The sequence below is a fragment of the Typopeltis vanoorti genome, chromosome 12, assembly GCF_054136105.1.
Source record: "Typopeltis vanoorti isolate ZY-2024b chromosome 12, IOZ_Tvanoo_1.0, whole genome shotgun sequence".
Taxonomy (NCBI): domain Eukaryota; kingdom Metazoa; phylum Arthropoda; class Arachnida; order Uropygi; family Thelyphonidae; genus Typopeltis; species Typopeltis vanoorti.
The window spans coordinates 81,365,613-81,379,415 of record NC_143560.1 but is presented as its reverse complement, the minus strand read 5'-3'; the positions used below and the strand labels follow the sequence as shown (position 1 = coordinate 81,379,415).

The following is a 13,803-nucleotide window of genomic DNA, read 5'->3' as shown; positions in this document are numbered from 1 at the left end:
TACACCCTTCAACAACTCATACGGTTCTTTTATGAGATCACATCAGATACCCACACTACTCAACAACCTACCAAGAAATTTAAAACACATCAGGCAACCACAGAACATTAAAACACGAACTCTGAAAGCTATATCAACAGTTAATATAGCATTAACACTTACATACACATCACAAATCACCAGCATCCAATGCCTACATCCCATCCATAAACACTAACAACAATAAAAATAGTGAAGGCTAATCCCACTCTCTTCATAAAAGCTAACCCTAGCTTCAAGGTAGGTGGGATTAAAACGCCTCATTCATCCACACGTAATCTTAATAATCAAAGACTGCAAATTACGTTAACAAAACAGTCAGTATGGTGTATAATAATAATGAAGATACATACATATATATATATATATATATATATATATGTTAAAAGTATAGGAATTTGTATCCAAAGAAAAAAAACATTGAAAAGAAATAATGTGCCTTAAACTGCATACAGTATAATGTACAGGGCATGAAGTGTAATATGCATTAATTGTAAATACTCTGTACGATGAAAATAGGAAAATTATTATTTTATACATAATGTAAACATCCAAAAAATGTCTGTAATAATCATATGTATGTAATTTATCTGAAACATTATCATATTATTATCCATTATTCAAAAAAATCCGTGTAATCTTCATTGTTAATATTAGAAGAACACGTTTGTAAATATAGATGCAAAAAAGTATTATCATCAAAATTTTAATTGAAATGCAATGTAGAAAATGAATCATATATGTAGCACTTAGTGCTGGATTTTGTAAAAATTACAAGTCGGAATGTCACTTCTTCTGCAGCTTTTCCCACGTAGGGTTGCTGTTTGTGGTGAGTCTCCTACACAACCTCCTGTCTTGGGCTCTAGCCACATCCAAGTTCTTCATCCTCAAGTCCTCCTCCACCATCTCTTCTTTGGCCGTTCGCGCTTCTTCTTCCCTTGCACATCCATCTGCATGACCCTTCTTCCCACATACTCTTTCTCCCTCTTCATCACATGACCAAATAATCTCAACCTTGCCTCCTGTATCTTTGCTCCTAAGTTCGTGACTTCCACCGTTCCCCTTACATAATCATTTCTCAGACGATCCTTTCTGGTCACACCGCACATCCACCTAAGTATTCTTATCTCCGCTACCTCCATCCTGCTTATGTTATTTTTCCTCAGGGCCACACTTTCCATAGCATACGTCATAGCTGGTCTCACTACTGTCCTGTAGATTTTGCCTTTTAGATTGATCGGTACTCTCTTATCGCATAGCACTCCAGCCACCTCTCTCCAGTTCCTCAATCCTGCTTGTATCCTGCATCCCACTTCCTTCTCAGCCTCACCATCCTCTTTCATTGTTGAACCTAAGTATTTAAAATCACTGGCCTTCCTGATGACATTTCCTTCCAGCTCCAGATCTGTCTCCTGGCTGCCATCCACTTTGCAACACATACTCTGTTTTACCTCTACTCAGTCTCATACCTCTCTCTCTTCCAGTACTTTCCTCCAACTTTCCAGTTTGGCTGCCACTTCTCTTGATTCTGCACACAGCACGATGTCATCTGCATGCAACATAGTCCGGGCGCGTCTTCTCTCACTTCCTCCATCACCACCTCCATCACAATATTAAACAGGAACGGACTTGATGCAAGCCAACTGTCACTGGAAAACTTTCTGTCTCTCCCAGGCAGGTTCGAACTCTTGTCTTCACATTTCTGTACATCTCCTGCACCAACCTGACATATTTCTCCGGTACCTTCTCCCTCAGACACCTCCAGACTTCTTGCCTTGGCACTCTATCATAAGCTTTCCCTAGATCAATAAAAACAAGATGTAGCTCCCGTTGCTTCTCTCGAAACTTTTCCATCATCTGTCGTCGATCGACCAGGCATCAAGCCAAATTGCTCCTTTCCAATCTCCACCTCCTTCCTCAGTCTTCCATTAAGAACCCTCTCTAGAATCTTAATTGTGTGGGACATCAACTTTATTCCTCTGTCATTCTTACCGTCTTGGGCATCTCATTTACTCTTGTAGATGGGACAAGAGTACTTTCCTTCCATTCCTCAGGTATATTATCCTGTTGACAAAAACTTTTATTAAAAGATCCCACAGCAGGTCAATTCCCTCTTCCCCTAGTACCTTCCATATCTCCACTGGGATTCATTATTTCCATTATTCTTAAAGCAGATGACACTCAGAATAATGGCAGAATTGGAAATGTATCCTAGAAGACCAGAATATATCTATCCAGTATTAGAAAAGAATCTCGGCTAACGCTGCGAAAGTAACGCGTGGGCCTTTAGGAGTGGCTATTCATTATATCCCGACTGGTCATGCGATTATCTGGCTAACGCTTTCATTTTAATAGGGAATTACACCATGGCTTTACTGAGTTCCTGGGGATTACTTGTGATTCTAGTTGGTTAGTAATGATGTCGTTAAGTTGTTAAATCGAGAACATCAGTGTCCAATTTTTGTAAAAAGTAACTGAGTGAACAGCGTGAAGATTTACGAAAAGTCAAGGTGGAAAATAATCCAGCTCACACTCGCTCTCAGTCTCCTCATGACCTCTTAGTCGTGAGGAGACAGAGCCAGTACTATAAGCAGTTAATATGCTTCCAGAGAAACATGCTAATTTGGTGGCCCCTCGTGGAAAGTTGTTGAGGGAACAATAATTACAACAATAAATACTAATTATTCGCCTTTCCAATTCACGAATGCTTCGTTTTTATATCCTCCTCCTCTTACGTATATTAGGCCTAGTGGCCCGTTACATTCATATTAGGCTTGGCCTATTACGATTTGAAACTGCGACCGCCTCGAGGATAAGATGGTTAACCCTATGCCTCCCGGTGTATTCTACGTCTGTAGATGCGTGTATTCAAGAGCCGGTTTGCCTGTTCTGAAACACGAAAAATCCCCATTTCCGTATGAGAGCAACTAACTCACCTTTCGTCAAAAGAGACCAGATAAAGGTTCCTCACGTCACTAACGAGAATCGAACTCTGGTCTTTCCGACCAAAGGGCTTCGTCTATACTGACTGAGCTTCGGAGGCTCTTCATTTTTATATAACAATTGTTTTTTCAAAAACCCAATTAGAAAATGGATTTTTTTTTTTTTTTTGGAATAAATTGTTGTGCCTCGAACTTTTCTGCGGTTTGCGGGGGAGGGGGGGTTGTTCTTCACTTTTACTGGCCTAATTAGCGCTGGGCCAAGTGAGAGAAGTGAGGTTAGCATAGGGAAAAACCTCACTCACAGTCATAGTATAATACTGAAATCCGCTTGGAAATTTAGTAGTACTACATTATTTTTCCTTAAAAAAATTGTCAAGACGGTATTAAGTAGGATAGTCATGACATATATATACACACACACACTAAGGGGCTCCGCCCCCTGGCGCATACGACACCCAATCCCCCGAGTTCCGGACTGGTAGGCGGGTTCTCCTTGAATTCTGATGACTCGAATTTTGAAGACTCGAAAGGGGGGGGGGGTCCTCCCCCAGGCGCATACCCCCGGGGGGGAGTGCGAGTCTGCAAGATTTAAGGTAACCAGTGGTGTACTACAATGATCAGTGCTTGGTCCACTGTTATTCAATCTGTACATTAATGATATTGGGAAGGATCTGACAAGCGATAACATACAGCTATTTGCTGATGACGCAAAGATAGATAAAAATGGATGTCAGTTCAATGTCAGTAAATGTAAAGTCATGCACTTAGGTGATTGGATATCCAATGTCGTATTGTATTGTGAGATTATGCTAGAAGAAACTGATGAGGTTAGGGATCTTGGAGTGTTAGTAGATAGGAAGTTGAAGTTCACGGGCCATATAGAAAAAATGTAAATATACAACTCAGAGAATAATTGCAATGCTGAAGCGAACTTTGACATGTAAAGATAAGGGTGTCATTTTGCCTCATTACAAGGCCTTGATAAGACCTCACTGGGACTACTGTGAGCAGGTCTGATTTCCGTTGCGATTCAATATAGTGGAGAGAGAGAGTGCAAAGGAGAGTGTTAAAAATGATAACAGGATTGTGGAATACAAATAATGAAGACGGATTGAGAATTTGTAGGCTGCGGACACTAGCAAACAAGAGAAAGAGGGGTGATATGATTGAGAGTTAAACTTCTGAAAGGGTCAGACAGGATTTTTAAACGATGAAATTTTTCAATGGAGGGTGGGGAAAGGACACGAGGGCATCCTTGGAAGCTGAGAAGGAATGCCGCTAAGAAGGGGTGAGGGCTAGATTTCTTTCTCAGAGGGTGGTGCGTGATTGGAATGGATTGCCATTGGATGTTGTGAGTGCGAGCAGTGTGAATAACTTAAAAAATAAGCATGATAGTTGGTGCGTGTAGCATGTGGCCTCCCTCAACAAGTCTGTCTCCCTGGAGGTATCTCTTAATATTATCATCATTGGCTCCTATCCACGAAAGATTTTTCTAAATCTGTAGTACATCTGTACCGTGGGTCGACTAAGGTATTTCTCTCTTTCTTTTTTTTTTTTTAATTAATTTCAAATATTTTTTTATACATAGTCCGATAACCCTCCAGACCAAACATGGAACTTTTTTTTGTAAGCCACTTCAGACCTCCAATAAGCGGAGTTGTAGTCTCAAACAGAGCGATAATATTCATCCCTCACCTCATATCGTAGACGATCTTCTTTCAGGTTAATCACGAGCTAAAACGTTTTCAGCAGAATATTCACAACAGTAATGAACGACATGATTTCAAGTGCTGCAAAAGTTTCGAAATACTTGAACTATAAGCTCAGTACTACAAAGAATTAATTGTAAAGTCTAGAAGTTGAAGTAAATGAGAAACCGATTCTTTCTTTTGCGAATGTGATGAATAGTAGATTTTCTTGATCTGCCGGCCATCACATTGACTAACAATACACCAAGACAATGTGATGATAAGCTACTGTATCCTACCGAATATCAGGATATTCGGTAGGATACAGTAGTATAAAGAAATAATTACTCTTTTAAAGTTTGTTATGGTATATATATATATATATATATATAAAACCAAGGAACTCAACAACCAATCTCAGAAAGGAAGAGATGAAGAACACTCTATACCCTCTGTCCAAAAAGAAACCGAACTTTTGATAGAAAATAAAACACAGGACAATTATAATTATTCAAATCATTTATTTCAATCAATATACTCTCCCTCAGCTTTGATACAGTGTTTGGCATGATCAATTAATTCCTTAAATGAGTTTTTTTATATTGGTTTTTGGGATACTGTTGAGGGTAGTGGTTACTGCTGCTTGAACGTTTTCAATGGTGCCGTATCGCTTACCTATCATCGGCAAATGAAGTCGGGGGAAGAGAAAAGTCACACAGCGCTAAATCAGGTGAATACGGCGAATGATCCAATCCACAAACTTGGTTTTTGCTCAAAAACTGTCGCACAATGTTCGAACGATGAGATGGTGCAAAAGTGACCAGCTGTCTGCATCGCGATATTCATGCCGTACGCGACGAATTTTCACTATCAATCGCTTCAAAACTTCGAGATAAAACCCACCATTGACCGCTTGGCCAGGCGGACGAATTCTTTGTGAATAATGAATGCCCTTGGGATCGTAGAAACAAATCAGCATTGTCTTTACTTTTGACTTCTCCAGGTGATTTTTTTTTTTTTTTGGATGCCCTCTTCTGGTGGTCTCCACTCAGCATTCTGGCGCTTTGTTTCGGATTCATACCCAAAACACCACGTTTCGTCACCAGTAACGATCGTTTCAAGGAAGTCTGAGTCCTTACGAGCGGTTTTAATTTAGGTCCTTGCAGTGTTCAATTCGATACATTTATTGGTCATCGGTCAACTTGTGGGGAACAAATCGCGAATTCAATTTACGAAGGCCCAAACTCTCGGTCAAAATGTTGTGCACAGTTGATTTTGGAATCCCCAGTTCATCTTCAATCAATCTCACGGACGATTTCGGGTTTTCTTTGATGAAATCACGCACTTTTTGGATGTTAACTTCGTTCAGTCCAGTTTTTGGACGGCCCAGCTTTTCGTCGTCCTCAAGCGTCTCACGACCACTTTGAAATCGCTTAAACCAGTGCTTCCCAAACTGTGGGCCGCGGCCCCCTTGGGGGGGCCGTAAAATAATGAAAACAAATTTAAAATGTTTTAAGACTAAGTAGATTTTATTTTAAAAGAAAGGTATTTAACTTTTATTATTTATTATTTCTTTTTTGTTATTTTTTATATTTTAATGGAAAAATTCACACATTGGTGTTGGTTCACAAACTTTGCTTCCTGCTTTCGGCGCTTAATGAATATTAGTAAATATTGCTTATTCATATGTTTCATTTCAAAGCAGTGGTTAATTGTATTTACTTTGAATGCTCTCCAGGGAAGCTCCAAATCTTCCTGTCCCTTTCATCAGGCGTTCGTAATCAGGGACTGTTGAGATTGACTTTATATACATATCAAAACTCGTTTTATATTATCACTGTCATCCGAGCTAGTTTTCTGTTACCAATAAAAGTTTCGCATATACTTCACACATGAAAAAAAGCTTAAACAAATTCATGTGGGGGAGATAGTAACTCGCAGTGGTAAACAACACGCCCTCCCTAACAGCCACTATACTGCAGAGGCAATAAAAACAAGTACTTTTATTATGCCAGTGAATAAGGTATGAGCAGTCTGTGTAATATATTTCTCAACAAATAGTGCAATTAGAGACAACTGGGATAAAAACACACTAATTAATGAATCACATGTCCCCTCATACAGAAACTATGCTGTATATATAGACTCAAGCAAAATCATATGTTGCATGGGCAAACACAGTATCTAACTAAAAACTATTGTTAGATGTGTGTGAGTTCGATTTCCCAAGGCAGCAATAAAATTCAACGGAACGTGTTAAAATTCGTAAAAGTGTTAAAACTAAGTAATATATATATATATATATATATATATATATATATATATATATATATATAATGAATGTTATGGCAGTTTCACATATGGAATTCGGTTGAAGAGAGTTAGCATTTCAACTCAATTGTCAGCTATGCTTTTATCTTTCGGTTGCGCGATCTTTTGTTAATACCGCACCAATCATATGCACGTTTTAATAACCTGCCTTTGCTGTCTGTTTCGCGTTAGGCTTAATTACCGTAAAGGGAGAAAAGTCACAAAAGAGAAAAATGTTCCTGGTCCGGGGATTCCCTTATTCAGGTAATATTCACTAATTTCATGTTATCAGTCTGTGGTGTGTCAGTATCAGTAAGTGGTGATATTATTTGATCTATTCTACGTTAAAAAATTTAACCCTGAGATGAATAAGTGGCTGATAAAAAATAAAAAAAATTCCCGCGAACAATCAGAAGAAGCAGAAACAGACTCAAAAAAAAAAAAAAAAAAAAAGACAGTATTTCATATTTTACCAGAACAGTCCGCATCGTCTTCAGAACCAAACGGTAAGAGGCAAAAAATGTAATATATGCATTTGATTTTTGCAATATTCGCTGTGTATGTTTTGTATTGAATATAAATACAATAAATATTATAATAATATATCTCTCTATTACGATTTTTTTTCGAGGGGGGCCGTGAAATATTTTAATTTTTTGCAAAGGGGCCCCGACATTCAGAACTTTGGGAAGCACTGGCTTAAACCACTCGTAAACTTGAGTACGGGATGAGCATTCATCACTGTATGCTTTTTGAAGCATTTGATGCGTTTCGGTAAAACTTTTACCAAATTTAACACAAAAGTCAATCGCAGCTCTCTGAAACTCATTTTTCGACCGTTCGTGAAAACACACTGTCACTCTTGGCACTATAACTCGGCTTCTAATGAACAAAATGTCATAAACAATTGACACAACACTAATGAAGGTTGCCTCTTTGGACAATAAAAAAGATACGACAGGTGGCGCCACTAGGTTCTTCTATTTTCAAAAAGTTCGGTTTCTTTTTGGACAGAAGGTGAATTAAAAATAAGAAAGGATCCAGTTAAGAGATTTGAAACCTTTGTGATAAACGAATTCAAATTTGCAATTTAAAAAAAATCAATTATTTGCATTAAATATTGTTAAAAAAAAGCTGCAAAACTAAAATTGTTCAAAGTTAAAAAATAGTTTACAATATCCGATCATATCCGAGAATAATTAGCATGATTTTTCCCATTATGAATTAAAAAAAAAAAAAAAAGTTCGATACCAAATGGCATTAGTTATTTTGGTAGCCTAATCTAAACAGTCAATTAACCAGCTGCATTTATGCATAATTAGAAACAGATACATTAATATCACATAACACTGATAAATATAGAAACTAGTTAAGGTCTGTACAAAGGGTGGAACTGGTAAGCATTCTGCAAAGTTAAAAAGAGTCTAGAGGTGACCAATCACTGGCTGTAGAAACCGCATTTCTTTTAAAGACTCTCTCACACACACAGAATGATTGGAATATCAGTTCCAAAGCAAAAAAGGAAAAAAAAAAAGCAGTTCCAAAACCTCTCTGACAACGACGCTTGAATATTTCAAGTTAACTTCGATTCTTTTCCTCCTAAATGTATTCGGGAGCCTTTGACAGATAGTTATCCAACCTTTATGTGACCACTGCATGCCCGTAGTCAATGAATGTGACGTAAAGAAACCCTTTCCAAAGTGAAGAAAAAAAGAGCGATAGTAGAACACTATAAATCAGCATGGTTTTAGAAAATCGCGCAACCATTTGGGCAAAAACTCAAGAGAATTTCTAGGTTGACACTCCCCATGCATAGAATTCTTCCTCATCTTGGGAATGACGCACACAATTTCGCCCTGATCACCTAACATTACGGACAGACTTGATCGTGATAGAATCCTTGAAGCATCGCTCACAAAAACACAACATTCGCAAATGTCGAATAGTTTTAGAATGTTCGCAGGTTTCACAAATGGCCGATAAAGATAGTTTGTTTTGGGAACAAAGAAATTTTTCAAAAGCGTGTGTATCGAGGATAGCGAAATGCATACAATTCAAAGCTTCTGATTGGAAAAACTGTGTGTGTGTGATCTGCTTTTCTTCCTGTCTATTTATCTCCTTGTCATTCCAGCTATAGCCAATAGTGATGACATCTATAAGATAGCAATTGTATGTGTTTATTTATCCATTGTACTGTTTTTCCCCCGTCACTCTCTGGTCATCATCTAGCAGTAAATACAGACATCTCAAATATAATACAGAATTAACTTCCTCCACGATTATTTTTTAATTATAATTTATGTTAATCCAATCTTTTTTAGCTATAATCAGATATTAGCAAATTCGGTGGTTAAAGGTCTTTATCGGAGCTAAATCCTTTATATACTTATCGGATTCCTGATACCCGATTCCAGAGTTAATCGAACTTTGGGGAGTAATCCAGTATCGTACGGAGGTGAGAGGATACCTCCCCTAGGCAAACTCTGCTTTTTTAAACTCGCAAATTAGGCAAACTAGCCCAAAAACACAGTTAACAGACAGTGCGTGGGCCGTAATAAAAATAAATAAATAAAAAATAACGCATACACGAGTGCAGAGTACTTGCAAATAAATACTAAGCAGAAACATTACCTCTTGTCTAGCACGCCGAGGAGAATGCACTCAGTTATGGCGATGGTGAGAAATGGAAATCAACTGCTGGCCTATTTCCAAAAAATAAAAATAAAAAGGTCAGGATTTAAAGAATGCCCTCCCTTTAGGGGATGAAAAGGGCGCTAAAAGATGGGGTGTTTTGTTTATAAAAAATAAGTAACATAGATGTTTAATAAAAGCTTTATTTTTCAATTAAAAAAAAAAGATATCAAACCTAACATACTAATGTTACAAACGAAAAAAATTTGCGAATGTTTAATCACTGATGTGCTTATCACACGCAGTGTACATTCATAATTCCTTAACTTCTTTTGCAAAAATTAATCCCAACCACTCAGCAAGTAGTTTCATCCAGTTTCTGCTTTTTTTCATTTGCCTTACTTCCATCTTTAAATAAACTTATTCCATATGAGTTTTCTTAACAAATATGAAGTCGGCTGTATATGTTCAGCTTGAATATTAATACATTCCAGCCATGCAGGAGGAGGAAAGACTGACCTGGGTTCGAATGCCGTCTAAGATACGGAAAATCTTTTATAAGTTTTTTTTCAACTGTAGATGGATTAGCCGATCTCATATGCACCATGGACTGTTCCCATTCATTTCACAGTAAGAAAAGCCAATAAACACGTATCACTAATTAAAACACTTCTTAAAAGCTCAAATATATAAGAAAAATAAAATAAAACTACTTAAGAGTAGTGAATTTAAGGTATACAATCAACTGCACATTTACTTATTTTCCCTTGACCATAGTTTATTCTCACGTTTGGATGCTGCCCCATTTCTTCCTGCACTCTTTTTTATCCATTAATTGTTTTTGCTTCTCTTATCCCTAAAACAGATCCCTAGATACAATATTCCCTTAATTTCTGGGTACACGCCAATGTACGTAACAGTGTTAGCTTTTTGGAATACAGTTAAGCAATAAACTACGAGTCGCAGTTTGCTTTTTGTATTGTTCCGTGAGACTTCCTTTCAACTCATTTTGTATTGTAGTCTCTAATGAGGTAGTCTGGTTGATTAAGAATCTAATGTTGATATTAAAATACCAGAAGATTGTTTCTAGATTTTAGTGAGATGCCGAGTAATTCTATGAAACATGTCTCTGGTAAGAACCTTATTCTTATCAGTATTCCCCAGATCAACGGAGATAATGAATATTTATATCATCTCCACCCTCCCGCTTGATAAAACTTCTGCCTGAATCAAAAGTTTATTTCTGCCTGAAATAAAATGATTCATTCGGAGGTTCCAATATTAGAAATTTTTAGCCCACGATTCCCATTAGTCTGAAAACGCATTCAGTAGCCAGCTGTTCCTAGAATAAGTATCTAATTTGCCTAGATGAGCAGTTGCCTGGCTGATACCATTCGATAGTTAGACTCCTATCAAAATTTACTAACAAGGATCAAATTTTCGATTTAGCTTTGACACTTTGAGTAAGCTAACATGAAATTTCAGACTACACGTAAGACAAAATAATTCATCATCATCATCATGCGCATCAAGGATTTAGGCCTAGCGTGGCCTCTTCCGGCCTTAGAAGTCATCGTTGAATCTTTTAAGAGGACGTCCTGGTTTTCTTTTTCCTAATGGTTTCTACTTTAAGGCTTGTTTTGGTAATCTTTCTATTTTCATTCTTTGAACGTGTTCCATCCATTTATGTTTATATTTTTTTCTATTACTGATTCTTGGTTTAATTCTTTCATAATTTCTTCGTTTCTTTTGTGATCGAATAGGGTATACTTTACAGTTTTTCTCATAAACTTCATTTCTGCTGTTGTTAATCTTTGTTTGTCTTTTTGTTTTATTGTCCAGATTTCGCTTCCATAGATTAAGACTGGTATGGCTAATGTATTGTATACTTTTAGCCTAGGTTTGGTTTAAATATAGAGTTAATTACTCCTGTTATTTTTAAATATTTTGCAATTTTTATGTTTATATCTTTTTCATTTTCGTAAGTGATCATACATCCTAGGTAGTTAAATGAATTCACCTGTTCTAAGATCTTGTTATCTATTACTATTTTAGTTCTTGCTGGATCTTGTCCTTTAAAGGCCATAGTTTTCGATTTTTCTGTTGATAATATCATACCATAATCTTTGGCTATCTCGTTTAGATCTAAAATAGCTTTCTGTAAGTTATCTTCAGAATTTGTAATTATTATTTGGTCGTTGGCAAAGAGGAGAGTGTTTAAGTTTACTGTAGAAGAAAGTTTAATTCCTTGATAAATTTTTATTCTATTTTATTATTATTTCATTTAAGTAGATATTAAAAAGAGTTGCTGAGAGGGGACATCCCTGTCGGACCCCTTGGTTTATCTCTCTCGTATATGATAGCTCGTGATTTAATCTTATTTGTATTTGATTATTTTCATATATACTCGTGATAGCTTTTAGGGTATTATTTGGTATTTATCTTTCTTTTAATATGTTAAATAATATGTTTCTTTTAACTTTGTTAAATGCTTTTTCAAAGTCAATAAATGCAATATGTGTTTCTAAATTATATTCTCTTCTTTTCTCTATTATTAATTTCAGGCAAAAGGCTGAGTCTATACATGATCGTCCTTTTCTAAACCCATTCTGTATTTTTAAAATAAAGTTTCCGGAATATTTCATTAGTTTGTTATTCAAAATTCTGCTATATGTTTTGTAACAGAAATTTAGTATACTGATACCTCTGTAGTTTTTAGGGTCATCTCTATTACCTTTTTTAAAGATAGGAATCACAATTGTTTTATATATATATATATATATACACACACACACACACACACACACACAATTGGGGAGTTACCAGTTGTATAAATTTTATTTCAAAAAGACTCCTATTATTTATTTCAAAATAATAGGAGTCTTTCTTTGAATCTTGTTCCTGCGTATTTATAGTTCTGAACCTAGCTTATCTTCTCCAGGTGAATTTCCCTTTCTTTCAGGGTGATTTCTAATTCTTCTTTAGTTATTTCCTTTTCATTAAGTGCTTGCCAATTGTCTTTTTTAAAAGATTTATCTGTCCACAATTCTGTGTAGAAATTTAGAAATTCTTCTAATTTCAATTCGGTGTTTAATTTTATGTTTTCTTTAGTATCTGCATTTAGGCGTTTCAAAATTTTATATACATTGGGTCTTATTTTATATAAATCTTGTTCTAAATTATAAACAAATTTGTTCCATGATTCTCTATGTCTTTTTCTGACTTCTCTTTTAGCTATGGCTCTTATTCTTTTATATTTTATTTCATCTTCTAATCTTTTACTGCTTAACCCTTTGTGATAGGCTTCTTTTTTCATTTTGATAACTTCTTTGGTTGTATCATCCCATATCCTTCAGTTTTTTTCCTTTTATTGAATTTTTTGGTCTTTCCTAAGCTTTCATTTGCTGCTGCATTTAGTATCGTTTTTATATTAAGCCATTCAATTTCTATTTCTTCATTTTATCTAGATATTTGTTAATTCTTTGTTCATATAGCCATTGTATATTTGTGTCATTTAATAGTCTAGTTTTATAAACAAATGTTTTAAATTTTCTTTCTGTTCTTGTTACTTGTAGCCATTTAGGTGGTAATCTTAATTTCATTTTAACAAGGAAGTAGTCACTGCTTATTCCATATCCTCTGTGAACTTTAACATCTAACGAAAACTTTGATGTCTTTTCGTTTAAGATAAAATAATCTAATATTGATTTCCATCCTCTTGCTGCCCAAGTATATTTATGTATGTCTTTATGTTTATGGAAGGAATTCATTATTTTTAGATTATTATAAACTACAAAGTTAATCAATTTTTTACCATTCCTGTTTAGAGTATGTTCTCCATATATTCCTATATTATTATTAATTTTCGTGTTTCCAATTCTTGCATTTAAGTCTCCTGCTAAAATTACATAATCATTTTTATTTATTTTATTATATATATTTTGTAGCTGATTATAAAATTCAATATTATCCTGTTCTCTTCCTTCTTCTGGGGCATATAAACCAATTATTGTTAAATAACCTCTATCTATTTTTATTCTAGCTTCTATTATTCTTTCATTCCATAATTTATAATGTTTTAATTGTTTTCAAAGGGAGTTATGAGAATCCAAATCATGACTCCAGCTTGTGCTCTTTGGTCTCTGTCAACTCCATTGTATATCACATTAAAATTTTCGGTTCTCATGGTTCCG

The 13,803-nt window shown here is 35.7% G+C and overlaps 1 protein-coding gene across 1 annotated transcript in view; it reads right to left on the bottom strand.

Moving 5' to 3' along the window:
* LOC150100930 (protein tiptop-like) overlaps positions 1–13,803 on the bottom strand; it is a 142,345-nt gene that overhangs the window by 40,757 nt on the left and 87,785 nt on the right. The window lies entirely within an intron of this gene.